This window comes from Palaemon carinicauda, chromosome 6 (assembly GCF_036898095.1).
Source record: "Palaemon carinicauda isolate YSFRI2023 chromosome 6, ASM3689809v2, whole genome shotgun sequence".
Taxonomy (NCBI): domain Eukaryota; kingdom Metazoa; phylum Arthropoda; class Malacostraca; order Decapoda; family Palaemonidae; genus Palaemon; species Palaemon carinicauda.
Window position 1 is genome coordinate 165874291 of NC_090730.1, and position 20355 is coordinate 165894645.

General features: G+C 35.1%; 1 long non-coding RNA gene across 1 annotated transcript in view; it reads left to right on the forward strand.

The window, feature by feature from the left end:
- The first annotated feature begins 269 nt into the window (after positions 1 to 269).
- Positions 270 to 20355, forward strand: part of LOC137642271 (uncharacterized) — a 66312-nt gene continuing 46226 nt past the window's right edge. Inside the window, exons 1-2 of the long non-coding RNA XR_011044722.1 lie at positions 270 to 328; positions 7127 to 7146. This is a non-coding gene — a long non-coding RNA (uncharacterized lncRNA). The remainder of the gene's footprint in view (positions 329 to 7126; positions 7147 to 20355) is intronic.

Below are 20355 nucleotides of genomic sequence, written 5' to 3' on the forward strand. Positions count from 1 at the left end.
ATATTTCAGAGCAAATATTAAAATCAAAACAGAAGTAAGCTCGTCATCTTAATAAAAATCTAGATTTTAGTGTTAGTGGATTTATAAATATAATGATTAAAAGTAAATATAGAATATATTACAATTATAAAAGAAGCATAAGTATATTTATTGCATTATAAAGAAAGAAAATTATTAAAAAATACTAGAAGAAAATACTTCTGTCCTAGGGATATTTTAGGACCTGTCTAGGGATGTTTCTGACAGCTGTAGAAAATTCAGTCTGCCATAGACACGGTCGGAGAAGGTCTTGTCTTTTAACCAGTGTTGTGAAAAATTAAGGGAAAAGGTAAGAAGTCACTTTCCAGGTTTATTTTCTTCATTTTCTCGCAGATAATTAATCAATTGAAACACTTTATATTTGGAATTACCAGATATTTTCTTACGAAGGTCTTGAATTGGCGAAAGAAATTTCATATTGGCATTTGCCAATACCGGTTTTAGGGCGTGGAAAGTTTCGAATCTTTTAATGGTTTTTATTCGAGATTTTCCAAGTGACTTTGTGTTATTTTGAGTTCCATGTAAAAACATAATAATCGATTTAACAGCAATTGTTAATGAAGGAATGAATTTTAATATTACCCTGTCGAGTACTAAATTATCTGTTAACGCCAGCTATGGATTTAGAATTATCTTCGTAAAGTTTGCTCAAATTCATTAAAAATGTAATTAATGGGTTTTAATCAGATATTACCTTTTGAAATTGGAGACAAATTGATATGGAATTTTAAATAATGTTTTTTTTTTTTTTTTTTTTTAAATTAGATATTTCCTTCTGAAGCTAGACCCATTAATAAGAATTTTTATTACATTTTGGTGGTGGTGGTGATGTCCTGAAACTCGTATGAATTATGCATATTTTTCATCTTGCAAATCCTAAGGGTTGCATGATTGCAAGAGCCTGTGCTTGGCCGCAAGGGCCAGGAAATATACAACAGCCACATATTTTGCAAACCTTTAGAAGGATCCGGGAATTTTAGGTGACCAAGTTGTGGAATGATCTTCCTTAATGGGGTAGTTGAATCAGTAGCACTTCAAAAGTTCAAAGTTGCAGCAAATGTTTTTATGTTGAACAGGTTGACGTAAGTCTTATTGTAGTTTATATATGACATATCTGTTTTGACGTTGTTACTGTTTTTAGAAGGATTTATTGGTAATTTGTTCTCATCATTTATTTCCTTATTTCCTTTCCTCACTGGGCTATTTTTCCTTATTGGAGCCCTTCGGCTTATAGCATCTTGCTTTTCCAACTAGGGTTGTAGCTTGGCTAATAATAATAATAATAATAATAATAATAGGTACGATAGTTATTGAAGCCTAAATATATTTCATAAGTTAACATATAAATCATATAAAGTCAGTGAACAGCTCATCATACACAGCGTATATATTTAACAATAGTATTCATTATTTTACCAATCCACAAAATGAATTCTTTGTCCTAATAATTATTCAGTTTACTCTGTGAAGTCATTTATTTGTAAGTGAGTGCACACAAACCTTGACAATTATACAGTTATTTGTTTTAAATATCTCCTTATTGTCTCAGTTAACAGTTCCCTTAGGAAATTCAACATTCGGAAAGTTCTGTGGCTTTTGTTAAATAAATGAATTGGTTCAAAATTATTTCTTTGGTGCCCTCGGCCTAGTTTGACAGCTCGCAATATCAGCCACGGCCACTTTCAGAATCTCTCTCTCTCTCTCTCTCTCTCTCCCTCTCTCTCCCTCCCTCCCTCCCTCCCTCCCTCTCTCTCTCCCTCTCTCTCTCTCTCTGCTTCCCTAATCCTATCACTCATTGCAACTCTACGCACTACGAACCTTTCAAGATCAATTTGTCGTACTTATATGCTCTTAGGTATTTTGCGTATCACTGCGTATAGTTTGTGTTAATTGTCAAATCCACATTATATTAACATTTCGGAAGCCCCCCCCCCCCCATAACTTGCCCTCTCTCGGAATATGAAAGAAAGCAGGCGTATGAAGGGGTAACTTCAGTTATCTTAGCTTAGTCGAAGTCATTACCTCCGCCAACGAAGCTGGAAGGAGGCTATGTATTCCGTTGTTTGCGCGCTTGTGTTAGTGTGTTTGTTTGTTTGTGAAGAGCTTCCTGGCCACAATTTTAATCGTTATGGAACTTGCAAGGATTAACTGTTATGTAAAAAGCTGGAAATGATTAAATTCTGGTCAAGTCACGGTCAAGCAAAATGTCCTATTCCCGTAATCAGCCATAAGTTTGGACATCGTTGTCGTCACAGACTTCAAACTTAGTTCATGTTTGAGTGTATGAAATTCCCCTCCAATTTATACATGTTAATTTAACCATGTTTCAGATAACATTATCGAAATATTTCTCATTTATCAATTCTTGAATTTCAATAGTTTTATCACTGATAGATTGCAAAGCAACTGCAAATTTGTTTCCTTCGCCAAACTCGAAGGTTTTGCGAAGGGTGTGTGTTTAAGCTGTCATCGTTTGCTGGTTAGGGTAACTTAGAATTGATTGCCATAAGAATTAAATCTTTCTATTAGTGTTATTCTATCGTTTAATTGGTTTTGGCATTGAAATTAGTAACATATAAATCAGTAAACATCGTTTACAATTATGTATTGAAAACAATAGCTTGGGTCCTTCAGGATAAAGAAAACTATAATTATTAAGCCATTGTTTAACCATTAGGTGTGAGGGCCTTAAATATTTCACTTTCGCTTTAAAGGATACTGCTTTTCTGGTCCTATACAGAAGGAGAATCCTATTCTCTACTGAGACGAAATGCAGAAAAGACAGGAAAAAGTGTACCTCTATATATCTGGACTAATAAGATTACTACATTTCCACCACTTACTGTACAATACTCTAATTCTAGACTTTCCTATTAGCACAGATCTCATGAAATTCAAATATCCACTGTTGAATATTTACCGCAAAAAAACTGTAAATATTGGAATAAATGTTGCCAGGTATTTACCGTTTTTAAAACGGATATATTGACGTAAAGGAGTGATATTACGGTCACCAACCCGTGATAGATTACGACAAAGTAGGGTAAAAATTACGGTCGCCTGTATTTTACTGAAATATGGCTTAGAACAGTATATTTTTACGGAGAATTTCCAATTAAACTTGCTGTTCTTTTTAAACAATGCTCTCTCTCTCTCTCTCTCTCTCTCTCTCTCTCTCTCACGGTCGCCTGTATTTTACCTAAACACGGCTGAGAACAGTATATTTTTACGGAGAATTTCCCATTAAACTTACGGTTTTTTAAACAATCTCTCTCTCTCTCTCTCTCTCTCTCTCTCTCTCTCTCTCACGGTCGCCTGTATTTTACCTAAACACGGCTGAGAACAGTATATTTTTACGGATAATTTCCAATTAAACTTACGGTTTTTTAAACAATCTCTCTCTCTCTCTCTCTCTCTCTCTCTCTCTCTCTCTCTCTCTCTCTCTCTCTCTCTAAATTACGTTTTTTTAAGTGTATGCTAATATGTATTTTGCGTATCTTAACTGCGTAATTTGCGTTAATTGTCAAATCCCCATTATCGAAGCACTTAAAAAGCATGTGTATATGAGGGAGGGGTCATTTCAGTTGTTTTGTTAACCAATTGCGTAGGGGTTGTGGTGGCCGATGTGGTAACGTCCCTGACTGGCAGACTGGGGTTCGAGCCCCGCTCAAAATCGTTAGTTCCTTTGGTCGCTGCAACCTTATCATCCTTGTGGGGTAGCCTATAGGTCTATCTGCCGAGATACCAGCAGCCACTGCCTGACCCTCCGTGGTCCTAGCTTGGGTCAGTCTCTAGGGCATTGACCTGCTCGATAGGACAATGTCACTGTCCCTTGCCTCTGCCATTCGTGAGCAGCCTTTAAACCTTTAAACTACAAATATATTTTATGTCTTAATGAATCTTACGTTTGTTGTTTTTTTCGATTATCTTTATTCCAAATATTTATAATATTAATTTGATTAACTCGAAATATCAAAGTTGAAGAAATCCACTATAAACTGTATTTATTAAACCACATCAAAGGGTTGTTCATGCAATATTTAAGCAATGGGGAAACGACTTCACGAGTCTTTTTATAGTTTACATATGACATATCTGTTTCTGATGTTGTTAATAGTTTATATTGGACATATCTGTTTCTGACGCTGTTACTGTTTTTAGAATGATATATTGTTAATTTATTCTCATCATTTATCTATTTCCTTATTTCCTTTCCTCACTGGACTATTTTTCCCTGTTGGAGCCCTTGGGCTTATAGCATCTTGCTTTTCCAATTAGGGTTGTAGCTTGGCTAGTAATAATAATAATAATAATAACAATAATATCTGTTTTGACGCTGTTACTGTTTTTAGAATGATATATTGTTAATTTATTCTCATCATTTATTTATTTCCTTATTTCCTTTCCTCACTGGGCTATTTTTCCCTGTTGGAGCCCTTGGGCTTAAAGCATCTTGCTTTTCCAACTAGGGTTGTAGCTTCGCTAGTAATAATAACAATAATAATAATAATAATAATAATAATAATAATAATAATAATCTTTAAAGATTTAAATTTGTAACACCGTTAATTCCCTTTCGTTAATGTTGGTATTTCTGGTAAATTACTTAATTGATTTAAGGGCTGCTTTTCTTGTCCTATACAGCAGGGGAACTATACTCTCTACAGGACCTCCACAGTCATTTTATGTTGTACATTCGAAAACATTCAACATTTCATATCGCGTATTGCTCTTTTAATGTTAAATCCTCATTATCGAAGCACTCATACAATAGATATTTTTGTGTAAAGTTTATTTCTATATATTCAAAGCTTGTTACAATATAGTCCATTTCTTTAAGCGAAGCAAATGACTAGGTTACCTTGCACGGCGAACTGCAAGCATTGCCATAACTGCGGAACCCATAACAAGGGTTTGACCCTAAACGCACTCGGGTAGTGAATGGGCTCAAGGTCCCAACGCCTGGTGTGGACCATAATATCAATCATTGGTAGCTTTATATGACCTTAAGGTCAATCATGTTTTGTCTATTAGAGTTCAAATGAACGTTGACTGATCCTAGCGCTTTTGCGTTAGCTGTTCTGTGTTTACTTTGCTTGGCTTGTGAACGTGGCCGTTCAATGTAAAGCAGTTGATACGTTTAGAACTATCTCTCTCTCTCTCTCTCTCTCTCTCTCTCTCTCTCTCTCTCAAATTTTCTCTTATTTTCATAGTTTTTTCCAATATATTTCCTAATAAAACTAAAAGCTTTTATCCATACATATCTCTGTATCTCCTTCCAGTGTCGTGTTATGCTAATCACCTCCTTCCCCCCTCCGGGGGTGTCTGACATATGGGGGGGGGGGGGTTACCTGGTGTGTCCTGGGCGGGGGGGGGGGGGGGGGGTAAATGGGGCGTAGGCGGTGTTGCTAATGTTTCAAGGGTCTTCACCCAACGTTTTTTCTATTCATACAAAATGTATATTCTGTTTTTTTTTCGAAATGTATAAGTCATAGATTTTAAAAATGGATTTTCAGTAAGCAACCATTTAAAATGTTACGACATTTTTACTAATATACAGCTAACACCGTCCAAAATATTATTTTTTCGTATATTTAACTTCTATTTTCATTTAGTGTAATTCTTTTCATTATATTCTGGCTCGTTGTCTATGCATATTTAACTACTCGATTTATTAGAACGTAAAACAGGCTAACTACATCCTGTAGACACCAGTCAATTGGTTTAAAACTGACGTACGTTATGTAATAGACCAATGTTTCTCTCTCTCTCTCTCTCTCTCTCTCTCTCTCTCTCTCAGAGAGCCTCCCTGCCTTCCGATCTACTGGACTGGGATTCGAGATCAGCCCAAGTACGATACACTCTTGTAGTGTCTGCAACCTAACCATCCTTATGAGCTAAGGGCCCCCAAACGTCCACCTGCTGAGTCATGAACAGCCATTGCCTGGCCCTCCCTGATCCTAGATTGAGTGGAGATGGGTCTTAGGTGCTGATCATACGTATATATAGTCAGTCTCTGGGGCTTTGTCACTATCCCTTGCTTCTGCCATTCATGCGTAACCTTTAAACCTGTTGCCGTTGTTGTAGGGCTTAGTGAATGGATGTTCAGATTTCGAAGGTATAGGGACCTTGCACACCTCAGTCTTTGTTGACCCAACTCATTTGAATCAGATCGAGAAATATATTTACTTTTTAAAAACATATTCATCGTATTTCTTGAATAGATAATTTCCTAAATACGTACTAAATATCCTTGCTCATTCCCCAGTACCAATTTTTTGTTGGAGTCCTTTGGCTTATAGAATCCTGCTTTTTCAACTAGGGTTGTAACTTAGCTATAATAATAATAATAATAATAATAATAATAATAATAATAATAATAATAATAATAATAATAATATGATTTATCGGCTGTTTGTTGACCCTCTGTTATACATCGCTTCAATTTTTCATTTTTGTTGAATGATCTTGAAAAGTGAACGATCATTTGAAATCGCATCTCGATGAACTGGCTGCCAAATTAGATCAATTTCTTGAATGGTGTTGACATTTCTGTATTTCTTACGATACTACAACAGCTTCATATTGCCAGTCTTATTGCTTAATCGGTTACTTATCTACTTAATTCATTGGCTACATATATACTTACTTAATTGGTTACTTATCTACTTAATTCATTGACTACATATATACTTATTTAATTGGTTACTTATCTACTTAATTCATTGGCTACATATATACTTACTTAATTGGTTACTTATCTACTTATCTACTTAATTACTTACAATGTTACTTGCAGAAGGTTTATGAGGTCTCATGCCACACTGAAAACTTGGACGCAAAGTAGGATTATCTAGATTTTATGTCACGTACAAAAGTTAAAAGTTTCAATCTCAAATATTTGAAAAATTATATGCTGTAGTCAATATCAGTTATCAAATGTACCTTAACGTAACCAGAAAATAATCAATTTTCCTTAAAAACTTAAATCATTATTAGTGGTCATGTTGGATATTATCCATTAAATATTTGCTGATCATAATCAGCTTCATATTTGATACTAATTATATATTTTTCTCTTTTGCAGATGGTGTGATTATTGAACAGGTAAGAGGGTATCACCGAGACTTTAAAAAGCTAGGAAATTTGGTAATAAAAAACCCAGTCTTTAATGATGGTCCCCCAGGAGACACGAAGTCAATTTAAGAACAAGTTTGCATCTCATTTATTAATACATCTTGTATTCTGCAAATCTAAATATCCTTCTGTGTCTCCTGGCTGGTGACGTCTGCATGTGGAAACCAGGCGGTGGGACATATTAAAGGATTTCGGGTCCTTTAATGTAACACAAGCATGTGGCATCAGTACTGACTGGTTGGTTGCGTAGATTTCAATACTTCTCTTGTAATGTAAGACTTTTAGATTCAGTTATAATAGATCTTTGTATTTTAGATATTGAATTTTGTTTATACTGGTTAGTACAGTGGTAACGTGTTCCCCTATAGCAGTGGTTCCCAAATAGGGGTAAATTACTCCACTGGGGGCAATTTCGCTTTTGTTGGGGTAATGGTAGTGTTTATTTTAACAGGTGCTGTAATATGAATATGTGTATATATATATATATATATATATACACATATATATATATGTATATATATATATGTATGTATGTGTACATATATATGTATATATATACATATATATATATACATATATATATATACATATATATACGTATATATATATATATACGTATATATATATATATATATATATGTATATATACATATATATGTATACATACATACATATATATATATATATATATGTTTGTGTGTATGTGTGTGTGTATTATTATTGAAAATATTAAAAATCTAAATATTAGAGAACGTCTAGTAACTCTCGCCGGCAATTAGTTGTCACCTCAGTAGAGGTTGGAGATAGCAGTAAGCATGGCTGAAATCATGTGTGAACAGAACCAAGCTGACACACTGAATTGATACTATTATCCAACAACACAACACAGTTAAGCATAGGATAGATATCGAAAAGATCAATTAATTTCAACTAAAACACGGTGGTATCTTTGCCATTCAACTGGATGAAACAACTGATGTTGCTAGTGTGCACAATTAATGGCATACATCCGGTACAAAGGAGAAAGGGAAATTGAAGAGAATCTACTTATGTGTAGTCCCCTTGAAACGACTAAAAAGGGTGTGAATGTATTAAGAAAAGTTGATGCTTTTTTTTTTCAATGAACTAGATGTGCAACGAGATTGGAAAAACTGGATTGGAATCACAACAGATGGGTGCCGTCTATGCTAGGTGTTAACTCGGGATTTTTGGAGCATGGGGAAAAGGAAAATCCTTCAGTTCTTGCAACACATTCCATTTTCGGCCCATAAATCTTCCTGCGTTCAATTTCTGGACTTGAAATAAGCGGAAATGAACTCTCAGCTACGCAAAGTCTGCCTTAAGCCGAGTTCGCTATCTTGCCAAAGCACAGCTTGGCGACTTTCAACTTTCCTTCTGCCTGTTAATCTCCATCTTCAAAGGAACTGTAATCCCTTTCAGTCGTGCTAAGATAATCCTCCTTCAGAAGACATGGCTGGAACTTGATCCATTGTCAAGCACTGGCAGTAATGTTTTTGTAACCAGATTCGGGATAGGTAACGTGTGACGTCATGAAAATAGTTAATTATATCAAGTCAAGTACTTTAAACTCGAGTCTGTCTAGTTCTTTGTGCAGGGACATTGAGTCTGTTGTATTATGACCTAATCATATGGCTATCTAGCAGAAATGTTCTCGAACGAGTATTTCAGCTCAAAACTGAGATTGAAATTTGTTTTGACGATAAGGGGCACAATTTAGCATGGAAACTGAGAGACCCTAAACGAATTTTCATTCTGTGTTATTCAGTGGACATATTTTTGCAAATAAATACCCTGACTACATCACTGCGGGGACCAGAAGAATATGTTATCACATTGATTTAAAAGAAAATACAAGCATTCCGTAGCAACCTGGAGTTTTGGGACTCACATCTGAAAAAAGAATAGCTACATTTCCTAAGTTAGGAGACTTTTTGGAAGATACAGATTCTGTACACATGAGTGATATGTGCGTCTGAGGATGGGAGAATATTTCCATGAAGTTAACCCACTCAACTATGCTTCTATTCAGAATCCATTCACATGTAACACTGAACATTTGCCAAATGAACTAAATCGATTCGTTGAATAATTACTTGAAATAAAAGTAAGCAACCTCATACAAATGGAATTTAACTCCTTGAAATTATCTACATTCTGGATTAGCCGTAACAAAGAGTTCCCTCTGGCACGTTTAGAAGCAGAAAAAAGGCTTTCAACATTGGGTTCAACTTACATTAGTCAGGCTGGGTTTGCAGCCCTTTTGACCATCCGGAGTAAGGAGAGAAATAGATTGAACCCCGAGAATGACATCAAATGTGCCCTTACGAAACTATCTCCTCGCATTACTGGGATGATCTCATATTTTTTTCACACTTATGAAGGATTTTAGACATACACACATATATATATATATATATATATATATATATGAATTTCTACCTCATACTTGGGATCGAACGCTAGCCCCTTCTAATGAAAGGCCAGGTCGAAACCAACCATGCCTTTCATTAGAAGGGGCTAGCGTTCGATCCCAAGTATGAGGTAGAAATTTATTTCTATTTGAACACGATGATGTTTTGATATATATATATATATATATATATATATATTCCCACTTATTTTCAACTTGACCTCGGCGTCAATGACCTTCGATGTCAGGATGCCAGAGAACTTCAAATCAATCCAAATCAATCAATCAACTTGAGTGATTCTTTACATGAAATTATTTTTTCACCCTCATGAACATTATTCCAATTATACCCTCTCTCCATTTATTTTTAACGTTATTATGTGTATGCACTTTTTCAAATCTTTATTTTCAACAAAAGTAATAGTACTTCTTGATATATGTTTCAATAACAGTTGAATAAAGGAATGTTCAACCAACTAAAACTTTGTTTTACATTGATCAAGTTCAAAATAATAAATATGGGGGGGGGGGGGTAATGAGCTTGCTACTAGCCAGGATTTCGGAAAAAGTGGGGTAACGAACAAAAGTAATTAGAAACCGCTGTCCTATAGCATTTATACTGGCTAGTACAGTCGTCAGCAGCCATTGCCTGGCCTTCCTTGGTCCTAGCTTGGGTGGAGAGGCTGCTTGGGCGCTGATCTTGTGTATATATTGTCAGTCTCTAGGGCATTGTCCTGCTTGATAGGGCAATATCACTGTCCCTTGCCTTTACCATTCATGAGCGGCCTTTATACCTTTAATGGGTGTAAGAACATATACTTTTCAGACTGATTTTTTTTACGCTTTCTCGAATTTTTATGACTTTCAACTCATAAGAATTTGAATAAGCAGCGATTTTCTTACAAAAGACTTAAATTGGCGAAGAATTTTTTTTTTTATTTTGACGTTTGACAAAATCATTTTTTTTTTCTTTTTTTTTTTAACGCGTGATAAGTTCCAAATCTGAGATTACTCGACAGTCATTTTCTGTTTTTTGAGAACATTACAGTCGTAGTTTTTAATCGTAGTTGTTGGTAAAGAAAGAAACGGAGACATTAGCCTACTAGCGCCTGGTTCAAGGCCTATATTCCCTTTTAAAGCCCTTGATGAAATTAGAAGGTTGTATTTTCGTAAAATCAAGTCGATATTCAACTTAGAAATTACGGGACCGAGTTCCAGTTAAATATTCTGATTTGATTCGGGAGAAAAAATGTGAATTTCTCACATTTTGAAGGTTATGAAAACTGTTGGTAGCGATGAAATGTCGTAAAAGACGGTTTTAATAACCTCCGCCAACGAAGTTGGAAGGAGGTTATGTTCTCTCCCCTGTTTGTGTGTGCGTTTTTTTTTTTTTTTTTTTTTTTTTTTTTTTTTTTTGAACAGCTTCCTGGCCACAATTTCAATCATAGACTAATGAAACTTGCAGGGGTTAACTATGTTGTAAAAAGCTGTAAATGAGTAAGTTTTGGAAGGTCAAGGTCAAGGCCGCAGTCAAGCAAAATGTCCAATTCACGTAATCAGCCATAAGTTTGGACATCGTTTTCACAGAGACTTCAAACTTGGTTCATATTTGAGTGCACGAAAATCCACGCCAATTAATACATGTCAAGGTCAAAGGTCAAGCTCAAGGTCGAGAAATAAGCTGCATTGGCAGAGGTCTGCGCTCTACTGAGGACCCCTCTAGTTTTGGTCTATTTTGCCCTTCAAAGGCGTAAGAAGAAACCGTGAATTTGATGTGATTGGTGTATGAGTTATTTTGACGTAGAGTATACATACATACATACATACATACATACATACATACATACATACAAAAGAATTCATTTGTTGATATGCAAATACAGTCAGCGATTTCTTCAACATACACATATAGATTAAATACTTCAAAATACTTTAATATTCTATGAATAGACCAAATTAAACCTTTTCACTCAGACATTTTTTTAAAAGTTTTTATAGTTTATATATGAACGATCTATTTAATGTTATTACTGTTATTCAAGTGTTTTATTTTAATTATTCATCACTTCTCTCGTAGTTTATTTCCTTTGTTTCCTTCCTCACTGGGCTATTTTTCCCTGTTAGAGCCCTTGGCTTATAGCATCCTGCTTTTCCTACTAGGGTTGTAGCTTGACTAATAATAATAATAATAATAATAATAATAATAATAATAACCAGGGGGCTCTTAGTAGAGCGCAGACCTCCGCCATGGCAGCTCATCTCTCGACCTTTTACTCGACTTTGACCTTGACCTTTGACTTAGGAGTTTCAAAATTGAATCACTTCCAGGTCTCGACAATTAATCCCTGAAAGTTTCACTACTCTGAGTAAAATTGTGACCCGGAAGTTGTTCACAAACAAACAGACAAACAGGGGCAAAAAACATAACCTCCTCCCTACTTCGTTGGCGGAGATAATAATACGAGTACGTAGAAATGAGTAATTCACTTTACTCGCTTGAAGGGCTGTTTTCCTGGTCCTATCCCAAAGGGAAACCTTGTGTCTTTATAGAACCTACAACATCAGTTTATCGTATACATTCTAATGTATTTAGCGTATACATACTGTCCCTGATAAGTAAGCTATACACAATTATTTGGTTTAAATATTGTTTCCATAATCCCACTAAATGGTAGCCCTAAGAAATTCAGACTTCGCAAAGCTTTGCATTCTAAATTCTTTTCTTGGTGTCTACAACCTAGTTTAGGCAGCTCGCATTATCAGCCACGCCCACTAGTTACTCCCAAATCTCTCTCTCTCTCTCTCTCTCTCTCTCTCTCTCTCTCTCTCAGTTCAGTTATTTAAATATCTTGTTAGTAAACTTGTTACTTTCATAGGTAGGTCGCTCGCTGAAGTTGTGCTTAGGTCAGAACTGTTTGATTTTGGTGTCCCTTCAATGTTGTCAAAAACAACTTTGCAATATTCTTATCTCAGAGTAAAACAAACGTAACTAGAGGGGCACTCAGTAGAGCGCAGACCTCCGCCGCAGCAGCTTATTTCTCGACCTTTTGCTCGACCTTGACCTTAGCCTTTGATTTTAACACTCTCCTGTGTATAGGACCTGATGGGACTTCCTAGTTAAAGCAATAAAACACCAATTCAAGATCTGGTAGCTGAAAGTAATGTCAAATATCTCACTATTTATATCTTCCAAGATCTAGAAGTATTACATTTTTTTTTCAAGTATCTCAGTAATGTAAGTCACGCTTGGAAAAAGGACTAAAAAAACGATTATCTTTTTTATCTTATTTGTTTATAGAACGTTGTCTATAGACAAATGGGCAGTGGAGGGAAAGAGCAGCTCCTGGAGGGGGCCATGTTAGTAAACGATGAAGGTCCAGATGTCTGGTTTCATCAGAATAGATGCTCGCCAGAACGTCAGCTGGGCAAGCCCAAACCCCCAATATTGTGGTGCCCAACCACAGCAGTGGCCTCCCCAGTAAAGAGCCTAAACTCACGGTCCCAGGCTGAGATCTTATTGTTGTTACTGATCTTATTCTTTTTATTTTGATTGTTCATTACTTCTCTTGTGTTTTATTTCCTTAGTTCATTTCCTCACTGGGCTGTTTTCCCTTGTTTGAGCCCTTGGGCTTATAGCATCCTGATTTTCTAACTAGGCTTGTAGCTTAGCTAGAAATAATAATGATAATAATAATAATAATAATAATAATAATAAGAAATGTTTGCATTTGCAAATATGATATATGATTTTGGTGTTGCTTTTGTGTTCTTTCAAAACTTCTATTTATAGCTCTTTGTTTTCTATTAGAAGTCTTTACTAAAGTCTATAACAGCTACTATGAGAAGTTTCTTCTTATTTCTATAGGTGATCTCCTCTACACAGAACTGTAGTATAAAGAGATTGTCTTCTCTTCTACTCTCTCTCTCTCTCTCTCTCTCTCTCTCTCTCTCTCTCATTATCTTCCTCATTTGTGAGTCAAAACAGAGAGAAATATAGGAATTTATGTGATACAAGTCTACAAACTATATTATTATTATTATTATTATTATTATTATTATTATTATTATTATTATTACTAGTCAAGCTACAACCCTCGTTGGAATAGCAAGATACTATAAGCCCAAGGGCTCCAACAGGGGAAAAATAGTCTAGTGAGGAAAGCAGTATTTAAATATTTAAAACTATCGGACTGTAACATATATAAATAATAGAGGGTCTCTTAGTAGAGCAAAGGCCTCTGCTGCGGCAGCTTATCTCTCGATCTATTACCTGACGGTGACCTTGACCTTTGACCTTGACCTTTGACCTTGACCTTCCAAAACTTAATTGTTTCCAGCTTTTTACGTAACAGTTAATCGCTGACAGTTTCATTACTCTACGACTAAAATTGTGGCCAGGAAGCTGTTCACAAACAAACACAAACAAATTATACACACACACACAGAGGTGGTAAAACATAACCTTCCATCATCGTTGGCGGAGGTAAATTATGTCAGCAGCTGGGAGTTCCATAGTCTATAAAATTAGGTTTTTATTTTAATTTATAAATTCAAGGCCCCCTACATATTCCTGAATTCGATAGGAATATGTAAGGGGACTTGTCATAAACTTTTAGTCTCTCTTGATAGCTTAGTCGGTAGGGTCCCTGCCAGCATGGTTTCCAGCCGTACAGGTGGTGGTTCGAATCCCCACCCCGGCCAGAAGCTGTTACCATAAAATGAATTCCAAGTGGATATATATTCCCAAGATAGAATTCGGTATTAAATGCCATTCGTGGGTGATATTTACATATATATATATATATATATATATATATTATATATGTATGTATGTATAAAAAGATATATATATATATATATATATATATAGAGAGAGAGAGAGAGGAGAGAGAGAGAGAGACTAAATCACATGTAGTTACATGTAATGTACTCTCTTTGGGGGGTTACATTACGTTTCCCAGGTATTTCATATAGTCTGGTTGAGGTGAAATTTTAAAACCTCCATTACATCCAACTTGCAAAATACAAACAACTTAGATGAGACTTTTGAAAGTCATAAATAAAAAGGGGATACTATTGCATTTATAATCTATATGATCATTCTGATAATTGGAGGTTATTAAGACATAATAATTGTCAAAAGAGTAACGACAGAGACTTAGATCGGCTTTTCGTAACGCTCTATATGTCCTTCCCTCCACCCCCGCCCACCCCCCGGCCACCCTCGCCCAAGGGTACAACGGAATCATTATATGATCAAAGGCGCCGCCTTCATACCTCGAGTTCGATCGTCGTAGCCTCACCTGGCGGGATGGAATTCCATTCATTCACGTTTGATATGTGTACCTAGTGACATACATACATACATACATACATACATACACACACACACACACACACATATATATATATATATATATATAATTATCATTATTATTTGGTAAGCTACAATCTTAGTTGGAAAAGCGGGATGCTATAAGCCCGAGGGCCCCAACAGGGAAAATAGCCCAATGAGGAGAGGCAATAAGTAAACTAAAAGAGAAATATATATATATATATATATATATATATATATAATGTAAAGGGCATACATATAGGCAGAGGAAGACCTTGAATTTCCCATGAATGAATTCAGTGTGTTTGAAGTCAAAGGCATCATTAAAAACCCCAAGAGATGAAAAGCCCCAAGATACGAAGGAATAACGGCTGAGATCATAATGGCTTAAAATGAAGTGACTCCCAGAATACTCACAAGATTATTTTGTAGTATGTGGCACGGAGAGGCAAAACCTGATAGAAGGGAACTAGAAGTTCTGGTCAAAAAAAAAAAAAAAAAAAAAAAAAAAAAAAAAAAAAGGACCTGACTGATTGCAATAATTACAGAGGCATAACACTTGCGTCAATTGTCATGAAAATATAAAGTATGCTTATTCTAAAGAGACTAGAGAGAAAGATTGATAAAAATCTGAAAGATGAAAAAGCAGGATTTAGATCAAGGAGAAGTTGCATTGACCAAATTTTCATTTTGAGACATGTACAGCAATGTGTAGACTACAGAAATCCACCTTTGATGGTATTTGTAGACTATGAAAAAGCCTTTGATATTATGCTCTGCCAATTTTGTGGAGAGTCCTGCGTTATTATGGAATTCCTCTTAAATATGTAAATTTGATGAAGTCTGTCCATGACCATAGCAAATGCAACGTTAATGTTGGTGGATTCCTATCAAATGAATTTCTAGTGAACAGTGAAGTACTCCAAGGGAATGTGTTGTCCCCCATGTTGTTTATCCTCCTCCTGTTCACACGAGATAGATAAATACACAGTGCATCTCAATAGAGTTGAAACAATGAAAAAACTGTAAATGGAGATTGCAATATAAAACTAAAAGTTTAAATTCAGAGAGAGAGAGAGAGAGAGAGAGAGAGAGAGAGAGAGAGTGAAAAAAACTGTAAATGGAGATTGCAATATAAAACTAAAAGTTTAAATTCAGACAGAGACAGAGACAGAGACAGAGACAGAGACAGAGAGAGAGAGAGAGAGAGAGAGAGAGAGAGAGAGAGACTGTAAATGGAGATTGCAATATAAAACTAAAAGCTTAAATTCAGAGAGAGAGAGAGAGAGAGAGAGAGAGAGAGAGTGTGTAAATGGAGATTGCAATATAAAACTAAAAGTTTAAATTCAGAGAGAGAGAGAGAGAGAGAGAGAGAGAGAGAGAGAGAGAGACTGTAAATGGAGATTGCAATATAAAACTAAGTTTAAATTCAGAGAGAGAGAGAGAGAGAGAGAGAGAGAGAGAGAGAGAGAGAGACTGTAAATGGAGATTGCAATATAAAACTAAGTTTAAATTCAGAGAGAGAGAGAGAGAGAGAGAGAGAGAGAGAGAGAGAGACTGTAAATGGAGATTGCAATATAAAACTAAGTTTAAATTCAGAGAGAGAGAGAGAGAGAGAGAGAGAGAGAGAGAGAGAGAGAGAGAGAGAGAGAGTGTGTGTAAATGGAGATTGCAATATAAAACTAAAAGTTTAAATTCAGAGACAGAGACAGAGACAGAGACAGAGACAGAGTGAAAAAAAACTGTAAATGGAGATTGCAATATAAAACTAAACGTTTAAATTCAGAGAGAGAGAGAGAGAGAGAGAGAGAGAGAGAGAGAGAGACTGTAAATGGAGATTGCAATATAAAACTAAAAGCTTAAATTCAGAGAGAGAGAGAGAGAGAGAGAGAGAGAGAGAGAGAGAGAGAGAGTGAAAAAACTGTAAATGGAGATTCCAATATAAAACTAAAAGTTTAAATTCAGAGAGAGAGAGAGAGAGAGAGAGAGAGAGAGAGAGAGTGAAAAAACTGTAAATGGAGATTGTAATATAAAACTAAAAGTGTAAATTCAGAGAGAGAGAGAGAGAGAGAGAGAGAGAGAGAGAGAGAGAGAGAGTGAAAAAACTGTAAATGGAGATTGTAATATAAAACTAAAAGTGTAAATTCAGAGAGAGAGAGAGAGAGAGAGAGAGAGAGAGAGAGAGAGTGTGTAAATGGAGATTGCAATATAAAACTAAAAGTTTAAATTCAGAGAGAGAGCGAGAGAGAGAGAGAGAGAGAGAGAGAGAGAGAGAAAACTGTAAATGGAGATTGTAATATAAAACTAAAAGTTTAAATTCAGAGAGAGAGAGAGAGAGAGAGAGAGAGAGAGAGAGAGAGAGTGAAAAAACTGTAAATGGAGATTCCAATATAAAACTAAAAGTTCAAATTCAGAGAGAGAGAGAGAGAGAGAGAGAGAGAGAGAGAGAGAGAGAGTGTCTTAGCAATCTTGCGAAAAACGAAGAAATAAGTAACATAATGTTACATGACTTGGAGGTGACAAATGGATGCTAAATCATACACGAATGTATTTCAATGAAGTTAGTGAATACATCTAAGAATAATAAATGGGAGATTTAAACAAAATCTTTTAGAATTAAAAGGATGTAAACATTAATTGACCCACTGGGGCAGAAGAGATTCCCTAGCCATAGCAAGCAGCTCTTCTAGGAGAAGGACACTTGAAAATCAAACCACTGTTCTCTAGTCTTGGGTAGTGCCATAGCCTCTGTATCATGGTCTTACACTGTCTTGGATTAGAGTTCTCTTGCTTGAGGATACACTCGGGCACAATATTCTCTCTCATTTCTCTTCCTTTTTTTAAGTTTTTAAAGTTTATATATGAAAGATTTATTTTAATGTTACTGTTCTTAAAAAATTTCATTTCTATTGTCATTTACCTCTCTTTTAGTTTATTTATTTCCTTTCCTCACTGGGCTATTTTCCCTGTTTGAGCCCTTGAGCTTATAGCATCCTGCTTTTCCAACTAGGGTTGTAGCTTAGCAAGTAATGATAATATTAACAATAATAATAATAATGACGGGGATTCAAGATCCACTCAAACTCGATAGTTTCTTGTAGTGTCTGCAACCTCACCATCCTTGTGAGCTAAGGATCGATGGTTTGAGGGAGCCTAAAGGTTTACCTACTGAGGAGTCATCAGCAGCCATTGCCTGCCTCTCCCTGGTCCTAGCTTGGGCACGGATTAAGTCTATATATGGTCATTCTCTAAGGCATTGTTCTGTTCCTTGCCTCTGCCATTCATGAGTAACCTTTAAACCTAAGGTCATTCAGATTACGACTACGCCACGAGGTCGAGAGAGAGAGAGAGAGAGAGAGAGAGAGAGAGAGAGAGAGAGCTTTAACACCAGGGAAGCAAAAGACGAACGAATGAACAGTTGATGGAGTTCTCGTCTCTGAGTCCAATCGTTCGATTTTATTTGACTTTAGCTTCGTTGTTTCTACTTGGATTTAATGTCGATAATCGTAAATGAAGTTGAAGAATTTATGTTTTATTTTAGCGTCTTGATTCACAGATGCCTATTCCATTCCTGTGATCGTAAAACCTTTACAATGATAACTACTTATGCAGCGTCGAAGTTGGAATTACAGGCAATTGAACACCAAATGCGTCGATTGGGCGATTAGGATAAAGTGAATGGATTTGATACGTAAAACTAGGCCTACGCCATTGTTTTCTATATAGGTTTTCTCTATTGTTTGAATAATTTAGGCATAATTACTAAACTGTAATTGTTCAGTGACTACTCTCCTCTTGATAAGGGTAGAAGAGACTCTTTAGCTATGGTATGCAGCTCTTCTAGGAGAAGGACACTCCAAACTCAAACCATTGTTCTCTAGTCTTGGGTAGTGTCATAGCCTCTACACCATGGTCTTCCACTGTCTTGGGTTAGAGTTCTCTTGCTTGAGTGTACACTCGGGCACACTATTCTATCTAATTTCTCTTCTTCTTGTTTTAAGGTATTTATAGTTTATTTAGGAAATATTTATTTTAATGTTGTTACTGTTTTTAAAATATTTTATTTTCTCTTGTTTCCTTTCCTCACTGGGCTATTTTCCCTGTTGGGGCCCCTGGGCTTATAGCATCCTGCTTTTCCAACTAGGGTTGTAGCTTAGCAATTAATGATAATGATGATAATGAAGTGAAGTGACAGGGTTGGATAGGAGAGGGACAGGGTGGTTAGGTTTGGATAGTTCAAGTTAACTAGACTAAGCCTTTGGTCCCTTTGGTTTCGAACTAACTACAGGAAGGCCCAGGAGAGGAAATAGAAGTCAGTTATATAAACGAAAGAAAAAAAATCTATTTCAAAATCATTGTTTAAACGATAAATGGCAAATGGAGATTTTATTGACAATTTGGCTAGTTTTTGAAAATCTACAAAAGATGTATATTGTAGTGCATGTTGACGTTTCTCAAAAGAAAAAACCAGCTTATAGATTCAATGACTGGAAAAAATGCAACATAGAAAATGTCTCGTCATGAAAAGGGTGAAACACCCTAAACAAATATTATTATCTTGGATAAATCGATAAAAATATCAAGTTAGATTATCCTTCAGTCAGGCTGATGAACAACAACTATTATTATTATTATTATTATTATTATTATTATTATTATTATTATTATTATTATTATTATTATTATTATTATTATTATTATTATTATTATTACTTGCTAAGCTACAACCCTAGTTGGAAAAGCAGGATGCTATAAGCCCAGGGGCTCCAACAGGGGAAATAGCTCAGTGATGAAAGGGAACAAGGAAAAATAAAATATTCTAAGAAGAACAACAATATTAGAATAAATATCACTTTATAAACTATCAAAACTTTAACAAAACAAGAGGAAGAGAAATAAGATAGAAGAAAGAATAGTGTACCCTGATTGTATCATACATGTGATATATATATTTTTTTTTGGGGTGGGGGGGAGATCAAAATGGTATTATTGGAAATGAAAAAAAATTCAATTTTTTAGGATATCTGGAACTATTGGCTAAGGATGAATTTTTTTAGCATCACATTAAGATAAATTTGGCAGCTGTGGCCGAGGTCATACATATATATATGTATATATATATATATATATATATACATACATATATATATATATACATACATACATATATATATATATATATATACATACATATATATATATATACATACATATATATATATATATACATACATATATATATATATATATATACATACATATATATATATATATATACATACATATATATATATACATACATATATATATATATACATACATATATATATATATACATACATATATATATATATATATATGCATATATATACACACATATATATATATGTATATATATATATATATATATATG